Genomic DNA, 17,216 nt, shown 5'->3' on the forward strand with positions numbered 1-17,216 from the left:
CTCGGTGGCAAATATCTCGGTGACGCTTTTGGTGAGTGGCGTCCATCTGGGATTCCGGTTTGACGAGTGCATGTTGTCCCTTCCGCCTAAGAGAGGGCGAGATCTGGATGAGGTGTCAAAGTTTATCCTTGACTGCCAAATACCAAGCTTCCTCTTTTTATTTTGTCGGGCGGTACGGACGTTATTTTCTCTTGTTCTCTGCGTGTAGAGGTTTGTGCTCTGGGGAAGATTTCTACCCAGTTGCTTCTCCGTTTCGGCAAAGCGTTTAGCTGCCGTCATGATGGCATCCCACGTGGATGGCATGCCGTCTTTACCTGTCAACGTGCGGATGAGCTTTGGGTACTCAGCGCCCTGGATGAAAGCGGCGCGAACAAGATCTTCGCTTATAGTGCCCAGACTTATCTTCTTTGAGTTGAAGCGAGTGATGAAGTCTAGCAAAGATTCGTCTTCCTTTCGGATGCAGTTGAGGATCTTCCATTGCTCTTCAATATATTTTCTTTGTTGACTGAAGTGCTGGCTGAACTTGTGCTGGAAGTCTGCCCAATCATAGATGTGGTGGACCGGTAGACGATCAAACCACGCTCTGGCTGCCCCGACGAGCGTCATCTGGAACATGTAACACCATGTGGGTTCCGTCCAATTACTGACGGTTGCCCCCGCTATAAATCTGTTCAAGTGATCGTCCGGGTCAGATATGCCATCGTAAGTGCCTATGTTGGACATCTGTTTGGCACTCTTTGGAGCGATTGCTTCCGCAATGTCCCTTGCAAATTTGGACGTTCCCGCATTCGCTACAGTTGGTCTGAAAGTTTTGGAGAAGTCACGTGGGTTTCCCCCCGTGTTCTTTGGTTTGAAGGTTCCCTCGAAATTTCTTCTTGGGTGGAAGTCTGCTTCTTTACGCTTCCCTTTCGCCTTATGACGAGGGTTTGCGTCACTGTCAGATTCTTCCCAATCTTCATCATCCAAATACTCGCAATCATTGCTCATGTTGAGCTGTTGTCGAGTGCTTCCGAATTCGTCATTGGCCTGTTGTAGTGAACGTAAACGTTCGTCCAACTCGGCTTGGAATTCTTTCTGACGTGCTTCCGCCCAAGCTTTAACTTGTTCTAGTGTTTGTCGGGGAAGCCTCGTCTGTTGTTTCTCCACCTGGGTATCAATGAATCTTAGGGGAGGATTGTTTACTGCACTTGCCTCGGCTTGGGTAACCGGGGTAGTGTTCGTAAAAATCGTGTATTCACCGGTGTTCCCCCCAGTAGCTGGGGTTGTGGTTACCGGAGTTTCTTGGTCACTCGGTGGCTTTGGCATCGGAGTAACCTTAACAATCTTTCCAGAAGTTTGAAAAAACTGAGAAAAAGAAGAATTAGTTCTAGCTTAATGCATGGATGGCGCCAATGAAGAAACACTAAGTGACCCCGGCAGATTAAGGATAATCTTAGGGTTAAGTAGATGTTTCCCACGAGGGTTAGGTCCGACAAAGATGGTTATTCTTCTCAACCTGCAAAACAGACACCGTGAGCTCGTCACTGAGAAGGGGGGGGGGGGTTCCTCCTTGTGACCACCCTCCGGCGTGAGAATCAGACTAGATTGCTCTGAATATAAGCATATATAGAGAGAAATAGCTATAGAGAAGATGATGATACCGTTCCAAGGTGTTGGAGTATTTATAGCCGAAGGTAGGTTTCCAAGCAGGTACGACCAGCTGTATATAATATTCCTTTTCCACCAACCATGGGCTATGTTCGTGTCACGATGGTAGTTGGTGGGTAGGCAGCGGCTGATAGTGACATTTTGTACTGGAGCGTGCTCCTCCTCGTACTATTGTCGGTGAGCTGTCACCCTGTGATTGGCTTATGGGTCGCTTTTGTTAGATCTTGTCTATTTGTCCATACCTTGGTAGGTATAGTACAAAAGATCTTCTAGAAGCGTACGGACTATCCCGCCCTGCTCATTCCTTCTTCAGGTGACATTACTGAAGTATTAAGAGTTAGTGCCTTATGCGTGTAGCCTTACTGTTAGTGCGGGTGGCCTTCCTTCTTGGCTTGTACCCACAACTGCGGGGACAGGCAGGGTGCTGTACCAAGGGAGGCTTTTCTGCGGGAACAGCTGGCTTACTGCGTGTAAGGTCTTCATCTCTCTGAGCATGGTGGGTCCTGCGGATCCAGTTGGTCTTTGCGCAGACGTACCTCTTCAAGGTAGTCTTGCGGGTCCAACTGGACTTTGCGGGGACCTACCTCTTCAGTTTCCATTCTCATTCTTTCATTTAATGAAACGAATATATCAATTTATGGGATTTAAAATCCTATTCCTTAGAATTCCTTACAAATTCTTAAAACGAACATGCCCTAGCCCTAAAGGTATATATGAAATTATTTTAAAAAGAAATAATAAATAAAATCGAGTTGACTATTTCTCCTAATATATAGTTAACAGAAGGCGCGAAACCTAACGAGTGAGTCTAGTGTGTCAAACAAGCAAACCGACCCAAGCGGCCCACACATTCAAATACGACATCGTTCTCGTTTGGGGATAAACGAATTAATTAATTTAGGGTTTCAATCTTCCAATCAGAACACACAATTGACAATCCACTTCACAAATTAATCAATCTATAGTTCGATTAATCATCAATACGATTAATCTCCTCAATCTATTCATTTGATCCATCACAGACGAGTCGTTCAGGTTCGACTGACACAAATCCTGTTTTTGTTTGTTAATTTGTTAACAATTTAGACGCTAGATCGTATATTCATGTGTATCGGAAGACTCGGTTAGGTTAGACTGACGGAAATAATTTATGATCGTTGATTAATTGTGTAGTTTTATATATTAACTATTTTGCATTGATGTTGATTGATGAAATTGTAGTGAAATAAGTTGTATGTTTGTGCCCTAGGTATTGTTGTAGACTCGTAGAATGTAGGAACCGGTTTTTGAATTAGACGAAGAAGATACGAGTTTAGAGGACGTTAGCGATCGGTTTAGTGTTGAGTTGCTGCATGAAAGTGAACTACTGTACTAGAATTAGGTCTTCAGTCTCAGAAAAATTGTTTACGATGTTTGTTTGATTGTGTAGTTTGTGTATTAACTATTTTGCATTGATGTTGATTGTTGAAATTGTAGTGAAATTAGTTGTATGTTTGTGCCCTAGGTATTGTTGTAGAAAGTAGGAACCAGTTTTTGAATTAGATGAAGAAGATACGAGTTTAGTGGACTGAAGAAACACTAAGTGACCCCGGGCAGATTACAGATAATCTGGGGGTTAAGTAGATGTTTCCCACGAGGGGTTAGATCCGGCAAAGATGGTTCTTCTGATAACCTGCAAAACAGACACCGTGAGCTCGTCACTGAGAAGGGGGGGGGGGGGTACCTCCTTGTGACCACCCTCCGGCGTGAGAATCAGACTAGATTGCTCTTGAATATAAGTGTATATTAAAAGATTGCTAGAGCAGATATCAGGTATAAGATGTAAGATACAAGATAAGATGAGATGATCATACCATTTGGGGTATTTATAGCCGAAGGTAGGTTTCCAAGAAGGTGTAGCCGGCTGAATAGTATTCCTGTTCTACCAACTGTGGCCTACGCACGTGCCATGCTGGCAGTTGGTGGGTAGGCAGCGGCTGACAGTGACCAGGCCTGCTGTGTACTATTCCTTTTCCACCAACTGCAGGCTATGCACGTGGTATGACAGGAGTTGGTGAGTAGGTAGCGGCTAATAGTGACATACAGTACAAGAGCATGCTGCTCGCCATACTGTTGTCAATGGGCTGTCGTACCTCTGGTCAGATCTTTTGCCCATACCTCGTCAGGTACAGTACAAAAGATCTTCCAGTATCGTACGGACTGGCTCATTTGGGCGGGAGTATTCCCCCTCCCGCCTTTGTGCGGGATTGTTCCCGGCTTTGCTCATTCCTTCAGGTGACTACTGAATTATTGAGAGCTAAGTGCCTTGTGCGTGTAGCCTTGCTGCGCGGGTGGCCTTCCCTGATGGCTTGTATCCGCAGCTGCGGGAACAGGCGGAGTACTTCACCATTGGGAGGCATTTCCTGCGGGAACAGCTTGCGTACTGCGCGTAAGGACGTCACGTCTCTGAGCATGGTGGGTCCTGCGGATCCAGTTGGTTTCTGCGTAGACGTCTCTCTTCAAGGTGAGTCCTGTGGGTCCAACTGGGCTCTGCTGGGACCTACCTCTTCAAGTCCCCCAAGTCCAATGTTCTTCTCATGAGTGTTTAATAAGTGAGGTGAACTTTTGGACTTAAGCAAAGGGTTTTTGAAAAGAGTTTAGTTTTAAGGTTTTCCATGGGGATTCTTCCCGCGGAAGTCCTTACGTCACTTGCAGAAATTCCCGACTTTCCTGCTTGATCCTTGGGTATGATGCGGGTAGGTCTGTAACCTCCTCGCAAGTCAGGAGCGTTGAGTCACACTTGTATGGATTCTCCATGAGGTTTTGGTAGTTTTGAACATAGTGATCAATTATGTTAAACCCACCAATTCCATCTTGAAGCTTCAAACAATGTAGTTCTCGACGTTCCCGCTATGCGGGGATGTTATTCCCATTTCCGCAAGCATTGCCCAGAAGATCCTTCTTGGTTTCAATTCCTTGCGGAGTGCTAGGTAAGTGAAGGGTTTTGCCTTGACACTGTACCCGCACTCGTCTTACGGTTACTTTACTTCCAAGGTATTCCTGGCGTCAATTCCCTGTGGGTGCTAAGTATGTGAAGGGTTTTGCCTTAACACTGTACCCGCACCCGTCTTATAGTTACTTGGTCGCCGAGGTATTCTTGGCTTCAATTCCCTGCATGTGCTAAGTATGTGAAGGGATTTGCCTTAACACTGTACTCGCACCTGTCTTACAGTTACTTGGTTGCCAAGGTAAGGGGTATTTTCCCGCTTACTTTTGAATCTTTTTGAATTTTTGAAATTCGAAGAGTTGGTGAAAGGATAAGAACAGTCCAAACTGCTGAAACGTCGTCCGACGGTTTCTTCTGACTGTGTCAGGACGTGCAGGAAGTTATGGTGACGTGACAGTACATGGTCATTCCAGGCGCTTTTTCAGGCGCGTGGGCGCGATTTTTCGGGCGCGTGGCCGCGAAATTAATGGCAAGCGTCCTTTCAACAGCTGTTGCCAGCTTGCTTATTGCCACGTGTCATAGTTTCATTGCACCTGCGATTTCTCTCTCTTCCGCATTAAATTCATCGCATTAATTGCGATTAGTATATAAAGGGGGAGAGGGTCCTTTGCAATCCACACTTTCACTTTTCTCTTCTTCAAAACGATTTCCGGCGAATACTCACCTTTTCAGTCGAGCATTCTCTTGAAATCGTTCTCTTCTTTCATACCTGCAAGATGTCTTCTGCTCACGATCTTGAGGCTACAGCCCAGGAGGCTGGGGTGTACGCCGAGAACCCGTCATCCACGCCCGACAAGGATGACAAGAGTACTGCTGGCGAGTGCCAGTGTGCTCTGCCTGTCGATCTATATCAGTACATCGTCAGGAAGTTCATGCTCGAGTCTTTCGAGCCTGAGTTTCCTGAACCTCACCAGACGGTGTATGATGCCTCCAGAGGCAAGATCGGGGTATATGCTGCATTCTTTGTCTATGGGAATCTTAGGTTCCCCTTGACGAAGTTTGTGTACCGTGTTCTGGAGAGGCACGGTGTACACCTGACCGAGGTACACCCGATGGCGATCGCGAAGATTCGCCACTTCGAGTGGGTGTGCCGGATTCTGGGCGTTGAGCCCTTCGTCGACCGCCTGATGACCTTCTACTCTTGGAGGTGCATCCAGGGGTGGTATACTCTGATAACCCGGATCAAGGGTTTGAAGATTTGCGTAACCGAGCGCAGTCTTCGTTCATGGAAGCGGGAATTCTTTTATATCTCCGCTCGCGCCATCCCCCTTGCCATGAAGTTCAAGAATGGGCAAGCACTCCCCAGCCTTCATGCCTCCAACTACCAGGAGGCGGAATGGTTCTCAAAGATTTCCCGAGTCCAATCTCCGGTTTACCGCTTTGCGGAGTCCGGGATGGTGATGCTCGGGATGAGCCGGGTGTGGAAGGATGCGGAGGCGCAAAAGATCCCGATCGTCCTTGAATACGGTTTGAACTCTGTCCCTTACGGTATGCTCTGTCTTCTTTGTTTATATAGGTTTGTCTTCTAACTGTTTTTCTTTTATTTCAGAGGGGAACGACTTGCAGTCGCTCCTGTATCCGCGAGAGGCTGATAGTCCCGCTCGGATGGGTACTCGTGCTCTAGATGAGAACGAGTTGCCCATCCTTGAACAGACGGCGGATCGGTTCGTGGAGGTCTACCCGCCAGGCCACGAGATCCTAAGCGCCAGGCGGCCAGGTAAGGCGTTATTCAACCCTCGACCCCTCAATGCTGAAACCTCTGCTGGAATTCCTCTAATCTTGTGTTCTGATGAGGAATCCGAAGATGGTCCTCCGTTGGTGCGGAAGAAGAAGGCTGCCGGGGGGAAGGGGAAGGCGAAGGTGGACTCCACTGCCGATCCGGTGCCTCGGTCTGATTCAGAGACCGAGAGCGAGGAGGTGGCGGGGAACCCTGGTGGTGATAAGACCACTGCTCCGGAGGCTGCGACGACTGTCACCTCCGGAGAGCCCAGGATGACGACGGTGAGCGGCGTAAAGAGGCCGGCTCCATCGGGTTCGTCCCCGCCTGTCCGCACTTTTAGGCTCAAGAAAACCCGTAAGTACAAACTTCCTTTATTTTTAACTTCATAGCTTTCCATCATTAATACTTATCTTCTTTGTGCAGGCGTGGATGCTACCGCATTCCAGGGTGGAGCGGGGAGGAGTACCTCCGGACCCATGACGGTAGGCTTGCTCAGCCTACCTGAGGCGACGACCCAGGCGGCTGCGCCTGCTTCAGTTGGTTCAGTTGCTCACCCAGTTGAGCTAACTGTTCCAACTGTGATGACATCACCGCCGGCTATCAGTGCCATATTTACCGAATCTTTCACTGAGCCGGCGGTTACTTTTTCTGCGGACTCCGCAGCGGCGACCACGGTTGTGAATTCACCTACGGTGAGTTCACCTCCGTTGGTTTCTACTACCGCGGTGGCCTTCACCATGCCTCCTCCGTCATCGACAACTACGGCCGATCCTTCAGGTATGCTTGGGGCTTCTCGCCAACCTCTGCCTCCTTCCCATCTGCCTGACCTCTTGGACGGATTTCCCTTGGGTTCAGGTGATGGGTTTGGCGGCTATCGGCCTGTTGTCGACCCTACAGGTGCGTAGGGTTCTTTTGGCCTTTTTTTTTATATATATCATCTTTTCCTAACTACTTTTTGTTTTTTACAGTGTCGGATTCCAATGAAGTGTATGTTCCACGATGGAACATCCGCCGAGGAACAACCCTTCGCACGCCTGTGGAGTGCGTGGAGTGGGCTCGTCACGCAGCTCCCAGTGGTGCGTTGGGGGAAGCCATGGCTAGCTACCAGGAGGGTAGGCTAACCAATGAGCTTCGGTTCTCCTGGCCCGGATGCAGCCGCGCGTCGAGCTGCTTTGTCGTGAAAACGACAAGTTAAAAGCAGCTCGCATCCAAGAAGTAGCTCAGGCGCGGGCTGTCCGGGAGGAGAATAGGAGGCTTACCGCAGTGGCTGCGGAAAAGGAGAAGGCCTTCAAGGCCCTCGAGGTTGAAGTTCAGGCCCGGCTCGAGGCTCGTTCCAAGGCTGCCCAAGCTGTTAACGAACAGCTTCGGCTGGCTAAGGAAACTGCACGGAACGCAACCGAGAGGGCCACCAAGGCTGAAGCTGTTGCTGAGCCTTTACGCCTCGAGAATGAGGAACTTAAAGCCAAACTAGAGGCGCTCCAACAGGCTCATGATGCCTTGGCGATGGAAGACGCCAAGAAGCTCCAAGAGATCTTGGACCAGAGGGGCGTGCTTGACCACACTGAGCGGAAGCTAAAGGGCGTTGAAGAGGCTGCTGCAAAGGAAGTGTTGCTTGCCAACCTCAATAAAAGTGAAGCCGAACGCGCCTGTAACTAAGCTCAAGCCGCCCTCCAAGAGGCTCTGGTTGCCAAGGAATGGCTTCTCCGAGAAGCGTTGTCTCAGGTAAGCTTAACTTCATAATGTCTTTACGCTTTTCTTTGTAAATAGAAAAGGTTTTGATACTTGTATTTTTTCTTTTTGTAGGTTGTGCATCGGGTCTTCACGGATACGTCTTATGACGATGCTATGAGCGCAGCCCTCAACGCTTCTCATGAGGATGGGGAAAAGGCCGGCTTCCTGCTTGGTCTAGGGTTCGTTGAGAAAGGCATCCCGCCTTCCAACTTCCCTTTATTTGATGTGGATACTGAAGCTGTATATGACCAAGCAGTGAATCAGTATGCCGCCTTCCCGCATCCGGTGGTGGAGAAGGTAAACGAAGTTGCCGCTGCTGATGATGGGTTAGCTATCCTTAAAGCTTTCCTTGAACCGCCACACTCTACTGATGGTGCGGGTCCAAGTGGAAGTGGTCCTGAAGCTTGATCCTGAAGATCCCTTTCCACCATTAGAGTAGATTTTTATTTTTGTATAGCTTCTTTTGTATGCGGGTATGTACCCAGCAATCTTTGTAATATTTGAATTTCGATGGAATAAAGATTATTTGCCAATCCCTTGCCTTGTTTATTTCACGCATATTCTGATTTAACTTAGCAATTTCTTTAGTACTTAGATAATTTAACTTTTCAACGTGGTAGATAATAAGTTAAAGTTTTGCGTCCTCTTTCATGATTGTGCGGATAAGATCGTCACTTGCACTTAGTAGGATGGCTAAACTTTACCTATATCTGACATGCGTGGAAGTTTTCCTCATCTTTTCCTTTGAAATTTTCTAAGTGTTTAGAATAAGTTAACCTTTGAACGTGGTAGATAATAGGTTGAAGTTTTGCTTCCTCGTTCGTGATTGTGCGGGTAAGACCGTCACTTGCATTTAGTAGGATGGCTAAACTTTACCTATATCTGACCTGCGTGGAGGTTTTCCTCATCCTTTTGTTAGAAATTTTCTAAAGTATTTTGAATAAGTTAACCGCTCGACGCGCGGTTGTCAATAGGTTCGGTTTCCTCTCATGATTTGTGCGGTTAGGACCGGCACTTTCATTTAGTGGGATGACCAAAGTTTACCTATGACTGACCTGCGTGAAGGTTTATCGTTTTTTGGGTTTATGCGGGTTTTGCCGCCTTCCCCACGCAACGACTTTCCACGTAATTATGCGGTGAGTACCGGCATCAGTGTTGAATAAATTAACCGTTCGACGCGCGGTTGTTAATAGGTTAGTGTTCAGTTTCCTCTATCATGATTCGTGCGGATAGACCGGCACTTTCAATTAGTGGAATGACTGAACTTTACCTTTAACTGACCTGCGTGAAGGTTTGCCGTTTTTTGGGTTTATGCGGGTTTTGCCGCCTTCCCCACGCAACGACTTTCCCCGTAATTATGCGGTGAAAACCGGCATATTCGTGTGGAAAGTTCATAAGTATAAATGTAAAATCATCAGCGTCGATGTTCTAAGGAGAATCATTTCCATTAGAAGTGGCTCTGGGCCTTTTCTTTACAAATTTGGAATTGATCTACATGCAAACTGTGTAATTGAGCTCCCTTCCATGTTGTTGGGATGGGAGTGCCATCGAGCCGATATGCACCTGGTTCGGGATCTCGTTGTTTACGCAGTATGTAGTCTCCGGCATTGAAGCTGCAATTTTATTCGGGTTTTCCCCAGCTGGAGTTCTACACGCATCAGCCTGCTCAGCGTTCGTTACGCCACGAGGTGTGCGAGCGTCCCATCTCTGACAAATGCTTCGACGATGTCCTTTACGTCTGTGCATTCTTCAGTGTTGTGGCCTTTTGTCCTGTGAAAGTCACGATATTTGCTCCCATCAGCATTGTGACGATGTCGGATTATTGGAGCCTTTGGCCATGGGAGCTCCTCAGTGGCGAATATCTCGGTGACGCTTTTGGTGAGTGGCGTCCATCTGGAGTTCTGGTTCGACTGTACGTTATCCCTTCCGCCTAACCGATGTTGCAAGCCGGATGAGGTGTCAAAGTTTACCCTTGACTGCCAAATGCCTAGCTTCCGCTTTTTGTTTAGTCGGGCGGTAAGGACGTTGTCTTCTCTTGTTTTCTGGGTGTAGAGGTTTGTGCTCTGGGGGAGATCTCTACCCAGTTGCTTCTCCGTTTCCGCAAAGAGTTTAGCTGCTGTCATGATGGCATCCCATGTGGATGGCATGCCATCTTTACCCGTTAAGGTGCGGATGAGCTCTGGGTCGTTTGCGCCCTGGATGAAAGCAGCGCGAACAAGATCTTCGCTAATATTGCCCAGACTTAGCTTCTTTGAGTTGAAGCGAGTGATGAAGTCTAGCAAAGATTCATCTTCCTCTCGAATGCATTTGAGGATTGTCCATTGCTCTTCGGTATACTTTCTTTGTTGGCTGAAGTGTTGGCTAAATTTTTGCTGAAAGTCTTCCCAATCGTAGATGTGGTGGACCGGTAGACGATCGAACCACGCTCTAGCTGCCCCAACAAGCGTCATTTGGAACATGTAACACCACGTAGGTTCCGTCCAACTACTGACGGTTGCCCCCGCTATGAACCTGTTCAAATGATCGTCTGGATCAGATATACCATCGTAAGTGCCGATGTTGGACATCTGTTTGGCACTTTTCGGGACGATTGCTTCCGCAATGTCCCTTGCAAATTTGGACGTTCCCGCCTTTGCAGCAGTTGGTGTAAATGTTTTGGAGAAGTCACGTGGGTTTCCACCTGCGTTTTTTGGTTTGAAGGTTTCTCCAAAACGCCTTCTCGGTTGGGAGCCCGTTTCCTTACGCTTCCCTTTCGCCCTATGACGAGGGTTTGCGTCACTATCGGATTCCTCCGAATCATTGTCCCAGTAATCTCCGAATTCCTCAGGCTGTTGGAGTGAACGTAAGCGTTCATCCAACTCGGCTTGGAATTCTTTTTGACGTGCTTCCGCCCACGCTTTAACTTCATCGAGTGTTTGGCGGGGGAGCCTCGTTCGTTGTCTCTCTAACTGGGTATCGGTGAATCCCAGTGAGCGATTATTTACTGCACTTGCCCCAGCTTGGGTAACTGGGGTAGTGTTCGTAAAATTTACTGCACTTGCCCCGGCTTGGGTAACCGGGGTAGTGTTCGTAAAAACTGTGTAGTCGCCGGTATTCCCCTCAGTAGCTGGGGTTGTGGTTACCGGAGTTTCTTTAACCATCTTTCCAGAAGTTTGAAAAAACTGAAAAGAAATGAAGTTCTAGCTTTTATGCACGGATGGCGCCAATGAAGAAACACTAAGTGACCCCGGGCAGATTACAGATAATCTGGGGGTTAAGTAGATGTTTCCCACGAGGGGTTAGATCCGGCAAAGATGGTTCTTCTGATAACCTGCAAAACAGACACCGTGAGCTCGTCACTGAGAAGGGGGGGTACCTCCTTGTGACCACCCTCCGGCGTGAGAATCAGACTAGATTGCTCTTGAATATAAGTGTATATTAAGAGATTGCTAGAGCAGATATCAGGTCTAAGATGTAAGATACAAGATAAGATGAGATGATCATACCATTTGGGGTATTTATAGCCGAAGGTAGGTTTCCAAGAAGGTGTAGCCGGCTGAATAGTATTCCTGTTCTACCAACTGTGGCCTACGCACGTGCCATGCTGGCAGTTGGTGGGTAGGCAGCGGCTGACAGTGACCAGGCCTGCTGTGTACTATTCCTTTTCCACCAACTGCAGGCTATGCACGTGGTATGACAGGAGTTGGTGAGTAGGTAGCGGCTAATAGTGACATACAGTACAAGAGCATGCTGCTCGCCATACTGTTGTCAATGGGCTGTCGTACCTCTGGTCAGATCTTTTGCCCATACCTCGTCAGGTACAGTACAAAAGATCTTCCAGTATCGTACGGACTGGCTCATTTGGGCGGGAGTATTCCCCCTCCCGCCTTTGTGCGGGATTGTTCCCGGCTTTGCTCATTCCTTCAGGTGACTACTGAATTATTGAGAGCTAAGTGCCTTGTGCGTGTAGCCTTGCTGCGCGGGTGGCCTTCCCTGATGGCTTGTATCCGCAGCTGCGGGAACAGGCGGAGTACTTCACCATTGGGAGGCATTTCCTGCGGGAACAGCTTGCGTACTGCGCGTAAGGACGTCACGTCTCTGAGCATGGTGGGTCCTGCGGATCCAGTTGGTTTCTGCGCAGACGTCTCTCTTCAAGGTGAGTCCTGTGGGTCCAACTGGGCTCTGCTGGGACCTACCTCTTCATGGACTTAAGTGATCGGTTTAGTGTTGAGTTGCTGCATGAAAGTGAACTACTGTACTAGATTTAGGTCCTGGATGTCGAGTAGGCTGTAGTGTTTTGTAAGCAAAAGAAGGTGAATGATGTTATACAGAAGTCAGAAGCTTAGTTATTGGTTTTATGCGCATGTGCGTTAATTTTAAAACATTGCGAGATTTAAGTTCTGTGATTTTGTTTTTACATTAGTTTGTTTTGCTATCTATGTTACTGTTAGTAATAGTAAGTAATGAATTTGTGGTTGTGGCAGTGTTGGTGGCTCGTTGGGTGATTAGGATCTCACTGCTTTTGAAATAAACTAATTCAGAATGAAAGAAGAGGAAGAAGATAGAGCTCTGTTGAGTAGTCTTGAAATCACATCAGCGAATCCAGACGAACTTGAACATGATATATTAGAGCAGGTGATAATTTAATCATATAGCTTTACTTAGGACAATGATGCATACATGCTGCAAATTTTGCACTTGTTTTTTAATCATTGCTTTCATCTGCTGGCAGGCAAGAAACCATGATGAACAGGGCAGCCAAGTGGAAGTTGCCAATGAATCATCATCCACCGGCCAAACAGATGTTCTTAATAGATTAAGAGCTATAAATGTTGAAATAGATGCTGTTGCATGCACAATTGAAGATGTGAAAAACATTGCAAGAACCGAAGAACGTGCAAACAATAATGATGACGAAAGTGGACCGTCAGATGGAAAAGAAAGCATTTTGCAGGGTTCTAATGATCTAACCCTTCAACATGCTCTAGCAACTGATAGATTGGAAAGCTTAAAGAGGGCCAAGGCTCAACTTGAGAAAGAAGTTGCAAGTTTGGGAATCAAACCTAAAGTTAGTAAACAAGAAAACATCTTGAAATATCTTGTTAAAGAAGAGCCAAATAACAAGCGTAAGCAGAAAGAAGTTCCAAAAACAAGTAAGAAGTTGAAGCGACATAAAGTAGTATCCTTCAGTGACGATGGCGATTTTGATGCTGTTTTAAACGCGGCCTCTACTGGATTCGCTGAAACAGTGAGTTTTCTAAAGTGGTATTAGATTTACTTTACAAAACATTAAAAGTTTTATATTTATTAAAACAATTTTGTTTCAGGAAAGAGACAAGTTGGTTAGAAAAGGGATTCTAACTCCTTTTCATAACTTAAAAGGATACGAACGCCGCATTGAGGAAGCAGGACCGTGTAATACAGCTGAAGAAGTAAATGAAGACAACGATTTTTCTTCCGCCAGCATATCAAGAGCTGTTAAATCAATGTCAGAGGCTGCAAATGCTCGTCCTACAACAAAGCTGTTAGATCCAGATTCTTTACCTAGACTTGAACCACCAACACGTCCTTTTCAAAGACTTAGAACCCCTTTAAAAAATCCTCAGTCTCAAGGAGAAAAATCTAGAGATTCAAATAGGAAAAAAAGGCGGCCTTTGCCTGAGAAAAGATGGAGGAAACGAGCATCTCGTGAGCATAATCTTTTGGATGAAAATGGTATGTCATCATCTGCCAGTTGAAAATATTGGTCGTAATATCGATCCATTTATTTATAAACGGGTCCATTCGCGTTACTATTTCTCTCTATTTATAAATTTGTCTTCATTTCTTCTATTGCTCTGAATGTAGATGACACACGAGGCTCTAGTATTGAAGATGATAATCAAGAAGGTGATGATGAAGAAGCTGAAGAAGGTGATGAAGATACTTTCGTGAAACTAGAAGGTGGATTGAATATTCCAAATTCTATTTTCAGTCAACTCTTTGATTATCAAAAAGTAGGTGTAAAGTGGTTGTGGGAGCTTCATTGCCAAAGAGCAGGTGGGATAATAGGAGACGAAATGGGCCTGGGAAAAACCATTCAAGTTTTATCATTTCTTGGAGCTCTACATTTCAGTAAAATGTATAAACCGAGTATTATCATATGTCCAGTCACACTTTTGAGACAATGGAAAAGAGAAGCGAAAAAATGGTATCCGAACTTTCATGTTGAAATACTACACGATTCTGCTCAAGATTCTTCTCATAAAAAGAAACAAACCAAGTCAGATGAAAGTGATTATGAAACTACTGAGAGCGACGAAGAAGAAAAAATATATTCAAAAAGCAACAAGAAGTGGGATTCTTTAATAACCCGTGTTTTGAGAAGTGAATCTGGCTTGTTGATTACTACTTATGAACAGTTAAGGATTCTTGGTGACAAACTGCTTGATATTGAATGGGGATATGCAGTATTAGATGAAGGACATAGAATAAGAAACCCTAATGCAGAAGTTACTTTGGTTTGCAAACAGTTACAAACCGTTCATCGTATTATAATGACGGGTGCACCAATTCAGAACAAATTAAGTGAACTCTGGTCATTGTTTGATTTTGTATTTCCTGGAAAGTTGGGTGTTTTGCCTGTATTTGAAGCCGAATTTGCAGTTCCAATATCTGTTGGTGGTTATGCTAATGCTTCGCCTTTGCAAGTATCCACTGCTTACAGGTAGGCATGAGTATTTTTTTTTAATATAAATAATGTTTGATTAATATTCATCATTAACCATTTTTATTCAGTTTATTCAAAAAGTTTCTAAGATTTTTCTTCATATTAAAAATTATGCAGATGCGCGGTTGTTCTACGTGACTTAATAATGCCATATCTTCTTAGAAGAATGAAAGCGGATGTAAACGCACAACTTCCATCAAAACCGAGCACGTTCTGTTTTGCAGTCTTACATCAGACCAACGATATTTCTTGCCGGCTCTGAAATTGAACAAATCTTCAACGGAGAAAGAAACTCACTTTATGGAATCGATATAATGCGTAAGATTTGCAATCATCCTGATTTACTTGAACGAGAACACGCAGCCCATAATCCCGATTATGGAAACAAAGAACGAAGCGGGAAAATGAAAGTTGTTAAACAGGTACTTAAGGTTTGGAAAGAACAGGGTCATAGGGTTCTTCTGTTTGCACAGACACAACAGATGCTTGATATTCTTGAGAATTTTTTGATTGCTGAGGGTTATACGTATAGACGGATGGATGGGTTGACACCTGTCAAACAGAGGATGGTTTTGATGGATGAGTTTAATGAGTCTGAGGAGGTTTTCATATTTATTTTGACAACTAAAGTTGGTGGGCTCGGGACGAATTTGACCGGTGCCAATAGAGTGATCATCTTTGACCCTGATTGGAACCCGTCCACTGACATGCAGGTTGACTTTTATTTATTTGTCTTTTTACCTCGATGCCCGCTTGTTGGTCAAACGGGTCATTGTTTGGTCTGGGTCAAAATGGGTGGGGTAAGTAAAAATATTGACATTTGAGAATGATTTCTTATTATACTTGGTTTTTTGCATTGCTATCAACAGGCGAGAGAGTGTGCATGGCGTATTGGTCAAACAAAAGATGTGACAGTTTATAGACTAATAACCCGAGGAACAATAGAAGAAAAGGCGTACCAACGACAAATATACAAACATTTTTTAACCAACAAAATCTTAAAAAACCCACAACAAAAAAGATTCTTCCAGGCCCGAGACATGAAAGATCTTTTCAGATTAAACGATGATAGAGATAACAACGGTACCGAAACATCTAATATTTTCAGTCAGTTATCTCAAGATGTAAATATTGTTGGTTCTAATGCAAGTAGTTCAAATGAGAATCATACCACACGCTCCAAAAAGTCATCCAAAAATAAAGAAAAAGAAAAAGAAAAAACCGATGATTGTAATGAGCAAGAAGGCGAGGAAACAAGTATTTTGAAAAGTCTGTTTGATGCTCAGGGGATTCATGTAAGTATTTGCTTTATAATACCCAAAGGTGTGTCCATTTCTGTAATTAACTCTTCTATTTTTGATGATTTACAGAGTGCAGTGAACCATGATCTAATAATGAATGCTAATGATGAAGAAAAAGTGAAGCTTGATGTACAAGCTTCCCAAATCGCCCAACGGGCCGCGGAAGCGTTACGTCAGTCAAGAATGATTCGCAGCCGAGACGGTATTTCGGTCCCAACCTGGACCGGAAGATCTGGGACCGCGGGTGCACCCGGGCCATCTGTAACCCGGAAGTTCGGGTCAACTGTGAACTCTAAATTGGTTACCAAAACCCGAGCTGATGAAGGGCCGTCTAACAACAAACGGTTTGCTGCAGGTGTATTGGGTGGTAAAGCGTTATCTTCGTCTGAATTACTTGCGAAGATTAGAGGGACTCGTGAGCAAGCGACTGGTGATGCACTTGACCACCAGTTCAGTGCGGGTTCGAGTTCCAATGGCCGGGCCCGCTCGACTCGTGACTTGGGTGGCGTGCAACCGGAGGTTTTGATCCGTCAAATTTGTACTTTTTTACAACAACGAGATGGGATAAGTGATTCGGCTAGTATAGTGAAGCATTTCAAAGAGAGGATACCAACTGAAGATTTGCCTCTGTTTAAGTCTCTTTTGAAGGAGATTGCTACTTTGGAGAAAAAACCGGACGGGTCGTCGTGGATTTTAAAACCCGAGTATCATTAACGCTAATGACGTGACTGGTTATTGGTTGTTTAATTTTTGAGAGGTGATTATTGTGACGATTCAAGCTTTTAACCGAGGATTAGGAAAAACTTTAGTGTACATATGTTTTTTTAAAAATTTTGGGCACGCGTTACCCTTTATTTTCTCTTATTTTTTCTGGTAAAGAAAATCGACACCCCGACAAAGTGCGAACATCAGCTATAACTAGAAAAGCAATGTTGTTAAAATGTATAGATACTATTTGCTTAGAACTGTCTCTTATGAAATATATACAAATAACCAAATGAATCTACTTTTCTACATGGGTGACTATTTGTTCTACTTGTTAAATGGCTAGAGCTAGAAAGGGTTATTTGTTGACTTTAAACATATTATAACGAGCCGAATGTTCGAATGCTAAAGATCTCATATACTCGGAAACATGTTAAA

The 17,216-nt window shown here is 45.2% G+C and overlaps 1 pseudogene across 1 annotated transcript; it reads left to right on the top strand.

Annotated features, from left to right (window-relative positions):
- Window positions 1-2,463: 2,463 nt before the first annotated feature.
- On the top strand, window positions 2,464-16,975 carry LOC143596455 (protein CHROMATIN REMODELING 8-like; annotated as a pseudogene). Its single transcript, XR_013146713.1, has 8 exons — window positions 2,464-2,682; window positions 12,548-12,698; window positions 12,796-13,311; window positions 13,391-13,778; window positions 13,911-14,769; window positions 14,890-15,485; window positions 15,642-16,067; window positions 16,143-16,975. The product of XR_013146713.1 is annotated as a protein CHROMATIN REMODELING 8-like (transcript).
- The last annotated feature ends 241 nt before the right edge of the window (window positions 16,976-17,216 follow it).

The sequence above is a fragment of the Bidens hawaiensis genome, unplaced genomic scaffold (assembly GCF_021521415.1).
Source record: "Bidens hawaiensis isolate Kalapana, Puna unplaced genomic scaffold, B.hawaiensis_p1.1 tig00046474_1, whole genome shotgun sequence".
NCBI lineage: Eukaryota > Viridiplantae > Streptophyta > Magnoliopsida > Asterales > Asteraceae > Bidens > Bidens hawaiensis.